Here is a 15,756-nt window from a genome sequence, read left to right as displayed (position 1 = left end):
GATTAAACGAAATGACTCAAAAAGACAATAAAGAATGACACGACTACCGAGTTCGACATGATTCTGGGTTTTGTTCACGATGTGTAACTTTGATAACTGGGCGTCTAAGTAACAACTACTCAAGTTATATCCTCATTTAGGAGAAGTGGAATAATCAGCTCCAGCTTTTTGGGCTTTTAATGTGCAAAATAATTGTTTTAATGCTGAACACAGGCAAACCCTGTTAATGCTTAAAAAAAAAAATCTATATCTAAATATGTAAATCCAATTCAACCAATTCATCACAAATCCCACAGGAAGGTTCATGTTAATAAAGCAGGTTGGATTTGCTTGACATTTTGAAAACATTTAGCTTCTCATTAAAAATATTTCACGAGTTTGGATAAAAGACAGTTTGGTTGCCCTCATGGCAAGATTTAGAAATATTGTGAGCGTAATGACTCCACAAACACACATCAATAAGCCCTTTATAAGCGTCTGTCCCCTCTATTCAAGCTCAGGTGGGATATTTCAGGTCGACTGTGTTGGAATTGCTCATGAATTCATCATAAAATATTAGGCAGAATATTTTACAAAACAACAAAAATAAACTGCAGTCTCAGTGCCTCTATTTTGAAGTACCTAATATATGAAGGGATAAAAATCCAGAATATTGTCATGGATGAGATTTCGCAGATTGGCTTGGACTATTATTCCAGAACTTAGCTCTTAGTTGACTCCTGTTGTCGAGTTGGAAGTTATTTCCAATGCAGAACTCAATATCGAATGGTACAGTGGTAGAGGAATCTGCCATTAACCTGTTGAATAAGATCAAAACTTTGGTCCAGCTGGTTTCCACATGGGTCTTGAGTACGTTGGATTTCCTCATGTGAGACGAGTGATATTGCGATGTGACGCCGTCGGAGACAGTGAAGTATCCTACAGGCTGGACCCACGTACTTTAACAACCCTGGGTCTCTGGAGTTGCTCACCTGGACGATTCATAATCTCTGTACATTCAAAATACCCCAAAAAAGTAAAAGAGCAACTGCACAAGGCACATTTGATTTTCCACAGGCGTCATTTTGCAGAGGCATACTCGGGTGATACAGCAGCCCCTGCACTAGAAAAAGGAGTGCAAAAACGTCGCCTCTTTGGTTGTATCGCCAAGGCTCAGGAGCCATAAAAAGGAAAAACAGTGGCACAAACATTAAAAAAAAAAAAAAAAAATCCACGAAAGTTAGGGTTCCTTTCAAAGATGAAACACTCTCTCTCATCGATATAAAAAGCAGGATAACATAAAATAGAAAAAAACCAAAAAAAACAATTAGGTTCCCATTAAAAAAAAAAAAAAAAATTCTACAACACCTCTCTTCGCATGCGTCAAAGAGAAATGCTTCTACAGCTACTGTCTACTGAGTCTTTTCCCCATAAAGTCTAAACCTGAGAGTGGTCCGGGCCGTTGGTGCCGCCCTACAAGTACATTATCCACCCAATGACGAGGAGCAGGAAGCTCACGTAGAGCAGGGCCACGGGCTCCTGGAGGACGTGAAGCAGCAGGTCCAGAATCCCCGCCGTTTTGTGTTTGCCATGTTCTCCCTGGAAAAAAACACAAACACAGGAAGATCAGATGTCACACTCCTGAGAACAATAAAGTCAGGCCGCAAACACAACATCATTGAAAAACTCTTGAGACGTCCTCATTTCGGCCCAGACGATTAGTTTGCCACGGCAACGATGGTTCTGAACGCGCGATATAATATATCAAGTGTTCATGTAAACACCCCACAAACGCTTGATGTCCTCAAATCAAAGGGAGGAACGCATACTGTATGTTTACATCCACAGGAAGCTCTTAAGTATAGCTCTCAGCATCCTGTCAGCGTTCTCTTTTTACTCTCCCCGCCTCCAGGTGAGACGGGACGTTTCAATGCATGTTTCTACATAATGTGTTGGGCCTCTCCTTATACTTTTGGTTGGCCTTCTGAAGTTTTACAGCTACCCTTTACCTTTAATTTCATTTAACGCATTCTTAATATACATATAGATGCTGTATAATTAACACCAGTATGTCATTTTAACCTTCGTTACTCAGGGTAACATGATCTCACACATTAGACCACAGGAAATGTCGTATGTTAATATAGCAAAGAAAGAAGCAAAAATGGATTTATACTGTGTATAAGAATGGCATATATATAGATGATATGCAAGAAGCTCAACATGACAAACTAATACTGTGCATGTGCACACTAATAGTCCATCCTATGTCAACGTGCATAGTGCAAAAGATGTAGTCAAGCACTTGAGTAATGGATAGATTTCATTCAGCATGAAGTGAAATACTCAGCTCAGAATCGCTGACGTCACGGTTCTAAAGTAGATTTCAAGGGTGTCTCTACGTGCTTCCATAATCCATCATGAATTCACCATGCATGGCGCTTAGATACAAGTTCAGTCTCTTGCGTGAAGACGTCTCAACAGTGAGGGCGAGAAGAGAATCGATGGCAAGACGAACCACAACCCAGTCAGACACGCCCCCGAAGTCAAGATTTATATAGATGAACATTTGTCATAGCATAGTTAACTCAGCGGAATGCTTCAGTTCACAAATTGGAGGTTAACGATCTTGGCCCTGAGACAGAAGACCCACAAATGTTTGACACCCTGGGTGTAGAGTTGTCACTTTCTACCTGTGTGGACTCGAGTTTCCTGGGATGGAGACAAAGTTATTTTGTTCATTTAAAGTAATTGGTGTTCATCTACTGGTGAGGTGACAGCCTTTCCACATGTAACCTGTCAATTTCCTAGAATCAGTCAGGATGAGGTTCTGAAAGGTATACATTACAGCCACGCACACACACACACACAAAGATCATCCAACTGTTCTAAGCAAATGTGATTTGTTTTTTAATTGAGTTATTAAGCTCATCTCTGCAGTTTTTTTCTCGTCTTTTTCTTTTTTTTAACCCGTCACTCTGCAGCCGTCCGTTTGGCCGCCTGCACACTGAAACCGGTGTTGTCTTTCCTTTAGCCGACAGCTCCGCGCTGGCCTTCCCCCATCACTCCAGCAGCAGCTTTACCCAAAAAGAAACCCACTTGGTCAACACAGATGAGTTGGCATGCACAAGAGAGAGCTTGACCACAAAGAAAACACAACCCAGAAATGACGAGCTTCATGTTGTAGGCAAAAGCTTCTCCAATGAGGCTTTCACATGTGTTTCATATAAACATATGGTTAAAATCACTGGTGAGAAACATTAACGGTCACGGTTGCTCTGCAGGTGGAACAAAAAAAAAAAAAAAACATTCTCAGCTGCTGTTTCTCCAAAAAGTAAAACCTGTGATCAGACTGAGGCATTGACAAAAACAACCTAGGATTTCACAAGAGTAGGAATACGTTTGTATCCCGCTGGAAGACGGACGTTCGGTTTTGGCATTAAGCCCTTGTAAGACAGCCTGGCCGGATGGACAAATACCATCTGCACATCGACTGGCCTGGCTTTCTGCCCCGGGGCAAGACTGCTCTGTGAACAACAGAATCCCTTACAGATGACAGTGAGAGGGGTATATCAAAGAAAGAATGAGCCAGAAGCCACAGAAACCCCGAACGCCAGCGGAGGAAACAGGTGAGGGGAAAAGTAGTTAACCCTGAAATGAATGACAGTCTGCTTCTAATTTTGCTTTCATGTCAAACAGACGACCACAGCGTCGCCAGAATACTGATAAAGAAAACTGGGAGTTCAGCGCGCGTGTCAGATTCATAAAGAGTGGTGGTAGAGTGGGAAGCCCATGGTGGAGGAGGCAGCTGGAATCACCGGTGACTGAAGACGTTTCGCTCAGACTGACCTGAAATGACTCGAGCTATCGGATGGCGGCAGGATGTCATTTGTTGTGGAGGAAACCACCAAGTAACCCGGAGACACTTCACACATTAATCAAGACTGGAATGATTGCAAGAAGGTGCAGCTTCATGAAGGAATGAGAAAAATGATCTGGAAGATGAACATTACTGTTTTTTTTTTTTTTTTTCAAATCTACCCTCCAAAAATAAGACGTTTATTTGGACTCCAACTTCAATGCATAATGGACAAAAATCATTACACTTATGGTTTTGCATGATAAAATACGCTAAAGCAGGAGTGTCATAATCTAGGTTATACATTGTACATGAGCCTGTGTAAAATCCTCCAAATCTATCTTTCTATTTCTCTACTTGTTTGATCTGTGGGCTTAAAGTTAAAGGCAAAATCAAACTGCTGCCCTCTTGTTGACTCAGGTGCAGAGGCTTTTCCACCGGGTACATTAACTCACTTTGTTCATGCATTCATTTACTACTTAACAGCTAAATACATTGTTTATTTATACAGTAATTATATGGAAAACATGATTCTGTCTTCCATGCAATTCTAAACATATAAAATAAACATATAGTTAATTCTTCTCAGCTGCGTGTTTTGATTTCAAAGAGCAAGTTCATCTGAGCCTTGAAGCCACAAAGGTTAAGGGAAATGAATCATTGGCAATGTTTTTGTCTTTTTTATACACAACAGTGCTACAATATCTGTAAAACTCATCACATTAAAGATGCACAATGAAAGTAAGAGCCAGCATCTTCTTTTCCTCCCCTTGTTTTGCTTTAATCTTCATTTAATCTTCATAAGGCACATCTGGAGAACCACTTGACTCACAGGAAATGTGATACTTGGATTTTTATTTTCTGAAGAAAGCTGCCGCCTCTGCATGAACATTTTCACATGAACATTTGCAGAGGCGCAGGGTAGGAAGCAGCTCAGCGAGGACGGAGGCTGCAACAGATTAAGGGTAAATGATTTCTCTGTCGCTCCAGCTGAGCTCAGTGTCGTCCCAGCACTGTTGCGTTTGGCAGTGAAGCGAGGAGCAAACTTTCCACATGTTGGGGTTTTCTTTTTTTTGGGGGGGTTGGCACTTCATGTCTGCAAACTGAACGTCGCCACATATCAAGCCTGCTGATGATTGGCAGCAAGCATGCGCCAAACTTTGGCATCTGACCTCGGACATTAGAGTTTCTTCTTAAATTTAACAATATGACCGCAATAAAGAGCACTACTTATCCACCCCCCCACCCCTCACTGATTTATTATCTCAGGATGCATCATTTTTTGGCTTTTAGAGTCGTCATTCCAGCTTCCTGTTGTGGAAACACAGACGTGACCATTAATGGGAAAACTGCAAAAAGCACATCAGACACTCATCTCTTCTCAAAACAGCTTTGGGAGTAGCTGTGTTCTTTCCTCACCTCACCAGCCACTCATGGCTCCCCTGTCAAGAATCACTCGGCTCTGCACGGGGAGGGAGGGAGGGAGGGAGCTGCCAGATTCCCAAGAGACAAAGCAATCGCACTGAAAGACTGTTTGAGTATTACTCATCTGAATCGATGATTTATTCACATCCAGACATCACTGGGGAGTATTCTGCTAATAAGTCCTGAAATGTTGTAGGCATTTGTTTGAACGATGATTAATAATTAGGATTTACAGAACACGAGAGGAAGTTCTCAAATAGGGATAGGGACGATTTAACCCCGGGGTTTCAAACACTTTGAATGGGCTGCACTGGTAAGATGGCGCCATAAGAACCTTTAAATTGTCAGGAATATGTGGTGTACATGGGAGGAGTTCAGATTTTATGTGTGTTTTGTCTTTTTTTGTTTTTTTTATTTGCACAGGTATTTATATCTGGTGCATGATTGGTTGTGTTTCACATTCAGGATGAGAGGTTCGATTTCCCCTGCAATCACAACCAGATGCCCTGCTCAGCTGACTTGTTGGTGGAAAGCCAAAACCGATTTTTTACTGAAAAACTTCTCACTTTTCAATCTGATACCGGAGAAGCAAACACATAGACAACCAGGAAAACATCTTGTAATTCTCTAATAGCTTCATCATGTGAGCTCTCGTCGAATAAAACTTGTTTGTATCCGATGTCAGATTTCAAAACCTGCAGCCACAAATCATTTTGCTGCTGTCACTGCAGCTTGGCAGGCGTGAACGCCGTACGTTTCCAGATCTGCACATGAATCAGCTGTAATAGTATGCTGGGATGAAATGAGTAAGTAAGAAACTATTAAAAAGTAAAAAAATAGCCGAACAAAAAAAACTTCCATGATATGACGAATGCATTGAGCCAATTACCGTAGAAGAATTAAAAACAGATTGTTGGCCTGCCGATGTTTTCAGTGTAAGTAAATATAACTTGACAGTTTTTTTTTCTCCAACTTCCCAATCAATATGAGAAAACATTATAGAACCTGACTGACAAAAGACAATACAGTACTGTGGCATAACGCAGCCTCACCTCTGTGCATCTCTCTTAGAAAGGACAGATTGGTTCAAAAGTGACAACGTGTCAACAAAAAGTAAACACATGTTTATGCTTTGTGCTTATGTGCTGAAAAAATATTACAAGAAAAGAAATACAAAATCCTGGTGAAGACAGACTAGAACACCTGTGTTTGCAGTCAAACCCTGAGAGGACATTTGTTCAGTCACTAAACGTGAGACTCGTATCAAGCAAGATAGACAACCGCTTAAATGAATTCCATCTTACATCGTATATTTTCCTGGTTCTGTCTTTGACTCAACGTTTAACGAGATCACGTTGCGATGGAGTGACTTTGAATTTCTCATCTTTCTTTCTTGCCCTTTTTTTCTTTCTCTCACTCTCTTTTCACAGTGGAAACATTGAGTCAGTCACTTCCAAAAAGCTCATGTGATTTTATTTGGTTACCACAACTTACTATGCTGCTGCTCAAAAATAGCTCTCAAAACAAGGCTACACACACACACACACGCGCATGCATGCACACGCACACACATGAACTCGTGCTTTGTTGCATTACTTCTGTGTCCCTCTCTTCTCCTTCCAGCCCAACAACCCAAACCCATTCTAAAGTCTTTTCTGGAGGAACAGAAACCTTAAAATGTGTCATTTTATACACTAGTGAATGACTTTTATCCTGATAAAACAATTTCTTTTCAAGTAGTGAATGCATAAAATGTCTCAGCAAGAGGTCAAGTCATTTCCTTGATACATAATCTGTAAATGGAAATATTGCACATAAAATGCCATTTCTTACCCACCAAGTACAGTTTTTATGCATGCCACCAAATCCACGATTCATCAACCCTGAAATTGCAAAACAAGAAAATCTTGATGATGTTTTATGAGCAAAGCTTTAAAGGTGCACAGCAGTTTCATTTGTGCAGCAGACATAAAGGAAAAACAAAACTGTACAGATGCTAAAATTACTTCCTTCACTGTGTGAATGGTGTCTCGGTGACTTTGAACAAGAACATCAAAGTTCCTCCCGTTACAGTTCTCTGCAGATCTACTGTATGCACTTTCATGACAAATGAAGCCCCCATCTCTAACGCCGACACCCAAGAAACACGGCTTTAAACACGCCAACAATACAACAAATCAGTGCAAACATGTGAAGTCCACAAGGTAACGACACCTCGGTCGAAGTTAGGCGGTTAAAACAAAAGAGGAAAAGAGACACTCGGAGTCACACAAACAAAACTACAAGCGGCTCGACGACACTCCTCTTGAGTTATTTCTGTATTCAGGACAAGAAGCCTGAAAGATGACAGCGTGTGCGCTGCAGTTTGTGCAGTTGTCTGCTGGTGTGTGTCTTCATGTGTGTGTGGTTTGGCGGGATAATTAGACCTTGTGCTCTGCTCCCTGAGAGTTCTTTAACCACAGGTTGGAGACATAATGAATCTGCGCTGTCACGGACTCTGGGTCGTACTGCCACACGCACACGCACACGCACGCGCACACGCACACACACACACACACACAAAGGGCTGCATTTTCGGGTTTTCCGAGGACGTTGCACATTGAGATACATTCATTTCCTGCAGACTGAGCGAGAAACTCAGGTGCAGCAGTGAAAAACCAAACCCTTTACCTTACGTTAACCTCAAAGCATGCTCTCATTTCTTTAAATAAACATTGCTTTTCCTCATGAGAACCTCAACAGTCTCCCAATGTCCCAACAAGTATAGAGAACAGGAAGACACATGCATGCACACACTTTTATTCAAGGCTTTTTACACATTAACTTTCTCAAGACATCCCCTAATTACAAAAATAAAAAATTATTTAATCATAGCACCAACCCTAAACTTAGGCTAACTTTATGAAGACTTTTTGTTTGTGAAGGAATGTGACTTTGTAAACAACACACATGCACGCACGCACACACTCACTCACTCACTCACTCACTCACACATAATCATGAATGTTTAACAGAGAGAGCGAAAGAGAGAGAGAGAGAGAGAGAGCGAGAGCTGATAAACAAATAATTTATTCAATATCACACTGAGGCTTCAACATGTTTGAAGGATCAAGAATGAATTGTGCATAAGATGATCCTTCACATGCTCTTTGGTAAACCTTGGCATAATAAAGTGAAGTGAATCAAGAGGAAGCACCGACGTGTTTGAGTAAGCAGGGTTTTATTTGTATGGTGAATCATTTTAAAGCATTTCCAGCTTGAAGTGATGCAACTTCACTCTCAGTCATAAGGGAATGCAGTGGAACAATGTTTCCCTTGATGTTTGCCAACTTAACAGTTCTGGTAATATTCTGACAGCGTGCCTCCAAATCATTGTAGAGTCTAATAAAAGTGCTCAATAAATTGCATCTTTGGTGTTGAACTGTTATGAGGTTCATTAAAACAGCGTCTATTTTATTGCCTTGCAATAATTTGCTCTTCACCTTACTTTTAGGTACATTTTCAAACAATTTCATAAACATGAATGTCATCCAAATGGTAATTTCTGAGAGATTAAAGCAAGAAATGTCCACGATCTATTGACGTTAGAAGCAGCAGCCAGGCAAGAAACAAACGTCTAAACAATACGTTATTTCAAAGTATGAATATTTAAACATTAAACTGTGCATAGAAACACAATCTGGGCTAATTCAGCTTTCTGACAAGCATGCTTCCTCTATTCTGAAATTGTCTCCTTGCTCTATTTTTCTACATCTTATAGTTTACATAACTTCCTGTTGTCATAGTCTGCGAATGACTCAATTGTGCATCAATTTCCAAGCTGCACTCAATGAAGGGTGTTTTGAACTGTAAATCAAACCTGTAACCTTACTGAGAAAGAAAAGAAAAGCAAAAGTTGGGAGCTTCCCGTTTAATAAAAAAAAAAAAAAAAAGGCAAAAAAGTTTGTAACTTTCCCAAGTTAAAAGCTTTCTTTTTCACCATAAATATTTTTAAAACTATGTTATAGGACGTCATTTAATTGTGAAACACAAGGGGGTTTTCCCTTCTGCACATGCTCAGTAGATGGACAAGAACAGTCTTCTCCTCCAGAGTATCGTGACTCCCAGTTCTCCTGGGACTCGTCGAGAGTTAGTTTATAGTGTATTATTAACGCGTGCCTGCGTGCGTGTGTGCGTGCGCGTAGTTTCATTACATAAACAACCAACAGTACCAGATAGTGGCCTGGCATGTTTTCCTACATTGTTTCTGCCGTTTTCATTGCGTTGTCATGTAAACTAGACCTCGCGTTCTTCTGCGTCACCACCGATTCAGTGAATAACGACATCCTGCACTCAAACTCACAGTTCCTATAGCCACAATTCAGAAGGTGATAAACTTGATAAGAATTCCACATATGCCGACGCTTTAAATCTTTCCAAACTGTACAGAGCCAGATGTGATTCACCCACCACTATTTGTGCCTGGTTTAATGAACTTCTAGCATTCTTGAAAACTACTTGAAATTTACTTTCACTCAAAGAGTCTCTGGAGGATTTCGGCTCACCAGATGGGAGTTGGATGACGAGTCCCTCAGCGTGACTCAGCAGGAGCAGGAGTTTCACAGAAAGGCGATACGACGGCTCCAGTCCACAGTCACAACAGTCATGCCTGGCTTTAGGGTTTTTGGTCATAGCTGGATGCTTCGTGGTGAAGTGACCCATATAGTTTGGTTCACCACTTACAAGCAGAACTGATTCAGACTCCTGAACCGTTTAGTTTATGGTCATGATGCAACTAGAAACACACATGGAAGAGATGCCATTTTTTCTTAATTGTGTCCCTTATTAATGAAATGACACTTAAAAGTGCTTTAAAATTTGTTTAAATAAATGGAATGTCAAATATAGTTTTCCAGTTCACTTTAGTGACATTCAACCCTCTCACTACAATATATCACAAGATATAATCTAATTGTTAAGAACTAATTTAGTCACCTGTGTTTACCATCTGGAAGACAATATGGAATATTTCTACTGCTAGCAGTTGTGTTTTTAATGCCCTGCAAGGTGCACTGTCTGATTTATATATCCATCATACGAGAATGTTGGGATTAAAATTCATTAAATCATGTATTTAGTCCTCTGTGTGCCTCACATACATTTGTTCTTCTGCTGATTAAATTCTCAAATAAGATCTAAAAAAAACCCCCTGAAAATGTCTCGTCACTGCGGATCTGAGGCTACGCACGCACACGCGTGCACGCACGTACGCGCACACACACACACACGCACACACCTGGCCTCGAGAACAGGGAACAAGTCTCCGTGTTCCTCTTTTCTCTGCCTCCTTATTGTTCAGCAGGAAGAAAAAAAACAAAAAAAACAAGCTCATTTCTGAATAATGCTGCAACCAGGTTTGCAGAAAGTTTGCCACAGAGACGCACAAATCCAGTTTTATTTCTCTTTCTGCCCGTGACAAGGCGCCGAGTCACAGACTCAAGTCGCTTCCTCGTGATTCGGCCTCGCCGTGATCTCCTGAAGGAGGCTGGCCTCGTATGGCTCTTATCTTATATTAAATCCTGGCTCGTGAGAGGGGTTTTGTTTTTCACATAAGGAATAAATAAAATTCCCTCTGATGTCGGTGTACCGGGTAGTAATACTGTGATCTAGTAAGCCTCCTGTATCTAGCTTAGTAAAACCTTCATACCGACAACATGTTTGATCAAAGCACACGAGAGCAGCAGCTCAACTTCCAGTTCTCTGATACGTCGAAAACAACCATTTCTAAACTTTCAAAAATGCTTTCATTTTTTTTTGGTTGTTGTTGTAATGCTTGTCTTTGAAAGCAAGAGGGAAGTCACTCGTCATAAGTCATGATATGGTACGATATCAGTCATTGTTTAAATGGGAAGAATTTTCAAGAACTCTTTACTCATACAGCTTTTTTTTAAAGCATCACATTGAGCAGTGCACACATTCACACACCATGAAAGATGTTCCAAAACCTTTGGGAGACACTTGACACATGATCAGGACGAGATTGATACTAAATTGTGAGTAACAGCCAATGTTTATTAAAGAAATACCCACAATGAGTAAATAGACTGTTCCAATTGCTGTGACAGTGGCGCCGCAATACAGCACCGGGTGTAAAAGTCTGGTACAACTGCATTTTCTCCAACTACGTCATGGGCCTGTTAGTGTTGCTTCAGTAATTTCCGAAAAGATATTTTAGACAACACACATTTTGGTTGAGGGGTCTCAAACAGGCCAATGTTGTCTTGAGTGGTAAAACAGTGCCATTATAATCTTTAAAATTTAAGCTTAAAAGCTTTTCTTTGTTGTGGTGCACAATATAAATTGTAAATATGTATATATTTTCAAAAATCAAACAATTACTATAGAAAATGACTAGAATATTAACATAAAGCCAATTTTAGTGATGCGTTCGGGTGGAAAATAGAAAGGAATGTCCCAAAAAACTAAAAACTAAAAAACTAAAAACTTCGCCTATAGCTATTGTATTATGCATTTTTTTTTTTTTCAAATCCACCCGGACAGAATTTATCACATAACATTCCAAACACAGTTGAAGACCTGTGAGGAAATGATGCATCTGCAACATCGACGAATTTGAAAAAGAAAAAGGTCTGTGGTTTAGTTTTCTGTCTGTGCATAAATGAGAGTCGGAGAAGCATATTTCTGATGCACTGAGCTCCTTGTAGTCAGGTTCCTGACAGCGAGAGAGAGCGTTTTACACTCCTCACTGGGCCATAATACTCCTGTCATGCCTTTTCTTCACGTCTTTTCCAGCCCATTTGTCTGCTGTGATTAAAGTGAATTCAAACTAGCACACATTTCCTCCCCTCTTCCTCCCCGCCTTCCCAAAGCTCCAGTCAGCTCTTTGATAGCGGAGTAAATAAAGCCAGGATGATGCAACATGCAGAAATGTTGCCAAGGATTAAAAAAAAAATAAAAAATCCGAGAGGAAATAAAGTCTTACTGCGGCTAAATAACTTCACAACCTGTCTCTGTAGTGAAAGGTCTGATGGCAATTTTATATCGAGGGAACCAAAGCTGGATGACTCACGCTTCATTCAGGATTTGACGAGCACACAAGGGGGACAGAATGGTTCGAAACAGCAATAGAAGTCAAGAAAATATTAAAATAAGGGATGGGGCCGACTCGATCCAGTAGCAGTATCTGCTCCGATTTGAACGTAATTCACGGATCGGAAATTTCCGATCCAACCTGCGGAGGTTTCGATCCATGCGGCATCGTCTGTGTTCCTGCTGAAATGAGTCCACGTGTGTTTCCCTGCCGCTGCTCTGCTCGCTGCAAAATGTGGAATGGATTTCCCGAACGGAGGCGGGTCTCAATGAGACGCGGAGCAATGAGTCAGGAAATCCTTTCCACAGTTTGCAGTCAGCTTAGCATGCGAGGGAACTCGTGCTATCTGTGCTTTCAGACGTTTCATGACAACATGTCGCTGTTTGGACGGATTTTACGCTCAAAACACCGCAAAGTATCGACGCGAAGGTTTGTGAAGGTTTGTGAAGCTGTTGTACAGCGAGGTGGACGCTCTGCAGCCAGACGTCATAGTTTAAAAACGCCAGTTTGTAACACAGTCATGAGACCTCCTGTTGCTTCAATAGCTAATACTTACAATTCACGCAATTGGACGAAATAACCAAAAGTAGACGTGAACGAGGAACATGCACACATAACAATCTGCACTAATAGACGTGAATGCACTTTAAAACTAGATGACAGTCCCGTAAAAGTAATGAATGCTCATCCACACACAGACTGTCGAGTGTCACTGACCTTGAGCACCAGATCATTGTATTTGTCTCCAATAAGCCGAAGCGCTTGTCCCAATTGCACCGCCTGCATGTCCGCCGTGCCGTTTCTCCGCCGCGTGCTAAGAGGGTTTGGAGCGTGCCCTGCAACAAAAAGGAAAGGAACAACACATCGACCTGGTGAGCATGACCACGTGAACGACCTGCAGCACATCATATTGCTGATCCGTTAAACCAGGACTCGCCGCTTTCTGTGCGGTTTTAAAGTTAGACGCAGTCAAATCTGAGCTGCTTGAAATTCAGATTGACTGTTAAACCACGTAAAATATTTATGGAACATTCATGACAACCTCAGCTGTTTTTGAAACCTACTTTTTAGACTACAAAAAAGAAGTGAGGCAAATTGAAGGCATGAGGCGTGAAGGCAAACAATGAATACGTGTGACAAAAGCAAACCTTCACGTGTGTTTTATTCACTCAGCTCACATGTTCATGTCTATTAGAGCTGAGCACTGGATGTATGTTGGCTAAAAACACATCAACAGATCACCAAAAACACAGAAGACAATCCCCCCCAAAAATAACAGGTCTTTTCATTGTTATAAAAAGTCACAATGACAGAACAAACGTCTGCATAAGAGATGCAGCTCAGACAACTTATTCAAAGTAACATTGGAGGAAAAACAGCAAAAACTACAAAGCCATGCATATGGTTGAATTGTGAACATTTGCTCAAGGGAAAAATATTTAAGGAATGACTGTTTAAAAAAAAAGTGTGACATAATCATGACAGAAGTTGCTGACTAGCAGCTGATTGCAAGAGCAAATACTGCGTGCGTGTGTGTGTGCGTGCGTGCTCTTCGTGGTTAATCTGTTGTATTTTCAGTCTGAACTACAGTATGACAATGAAAGGCTCAGGTCTAATATGGATCCTCTCTTATGAGTCACGCACGGCGTTATGAAACCCAGACTTCATGTTTCTCATATCCTCTGATATCGAGGAGATCGATGCAGCAATCAGCCTGCAATGATGTTACAACATCTGGATATTTGTCACATTAAAATCTTCTTTGGGTGACATGGTGGTTAGTTTCTTCTGATTTTCTTTCTTCTTTTTTTTTTGCACGTAAAATAATGGACACTTAAGATATTTAGGAAGTTGAACGCAGGGTCACGGACATGCACATGGGTTATTTCCATAACTGTGGTGGCTTTTTGAGAATGACCTCAAAGAAAACATGTTACATGATCATATACACAGTTTTCATTGTGTAAGTGGATGACCTAATGATGAGAACCTGCCTCATGAGTTGTCACCTGACACCGTTTGTGGTTGGGAAACAGTCACATCCTGGCTCAAAAGAGTTGGAATTTATCTCATATACGTAATGAATCAATTCAAACTGCTCTGTACGGCATGGATTCAGGTCTACGTTTTATTTGTTGGATAATAGCCTCAGGCACAATCTATCTTTGTGCAAGCAGCCTTGAGGTTTGATCATAATTAAACAGAGGAATAAAAGTGCATCAAAGAAATGTGAAGTTCAGGAAATGTAATGCCACTGGGAGTGAAAGGTTTCTGCTTCAGGAGGAGAAAGAGGGAGATAAACATCAGTGACAGGACAATAAAATAAAGCTCCTTAAACTTCCATCATGCTGTCAAACACTCCAACAGATAACAAATCCTGAAACCTAACCTGACACTGTTTCTTTTCTTTTTTTTGCATTCGGGACAATGTATGACATGTTGTAGTGTTTGTGTGTGCGTGGGTTTTTTTTATACTAATTGGTAGATATCAACGTGAATACACTCTCGCTCATCGTGTTACAATTTGAGCTCCCCATAAGGGAAACTAATGTATTTTTGAGGTCAAGACACATTGAATGATATAAGTTAGATCAGTTAAAGTTGACTTTACACCGAGGGAATTTAAAGAAATTCAACGTGTATTCCCCGTGTGTGTGTGTGTGTGTGTGTGTGCATGTGTATGCATGCATGTGTGTGTGTGCGTGTCTTTATCTGACCTCTGTATCTCAATCAGTCCATTACATCCATGAGATAGAGCAAAGAGTTTCTGTCTGCATGATACAAAAGGCCTGCTGGGCTATTTTGACTGGCACACACACACACACCGTTGCTGCACTTAATGAATGACACACACACACACACACACACACACACACACACACACACACACACACACACACACACACACACACACACACACACACACACACACACACACACACACACACACACGCTGTTTTGACTCCTATCTTGTCTGTCTGCATTCAGCAGAAGAGAATAAAAGAGACACAAGGCAATCAGTGAGGTAAATCACTGCTATTATAAAAAGCCGAGCCCTCCATTTAGAGCTTACACTGTGCCGAGGCTTACGGATGTTTTCCTGCAATGACTCTTTCACTCACAAAAACACAATTTTGTTTGTGGTTGAAGGCAGAGAGTTGACAGGGTCGGATTTGAAAATACCCACAGAGTCGTAACATGCATTGCTCTGTGTTTCTGCACCAGAAAACTGTATTATTAGATAGTGGATGTTCTTTGAAGCCCCCCAGCACAAACACTGAGAGGGGATTTACTATGCTAGTTGTTGTTCTTGCTGCCAGATTTCCACCTCGTGGCACAGTTTAGTTTGTTACCGAGCAACAGGATAGGCAACTTTAGCTGACAGCGTCACAGCTGAAAGAAA

Source organism: Blennius ocellaris, assembly GCF_963422515.1.
Source record: "Blennius ocellaris genome assembly, chromosome: 13".
In the NCBI taxonomy this organism is placed as follows: Eukaryota; Metazoa; Chordata; class Actinopteri; order Blenniiformes; family Blenniidae; genus Blennius; species Blennius ocellaris.
Note: the sequence above shows the minus strand (reverse complement) of the source record.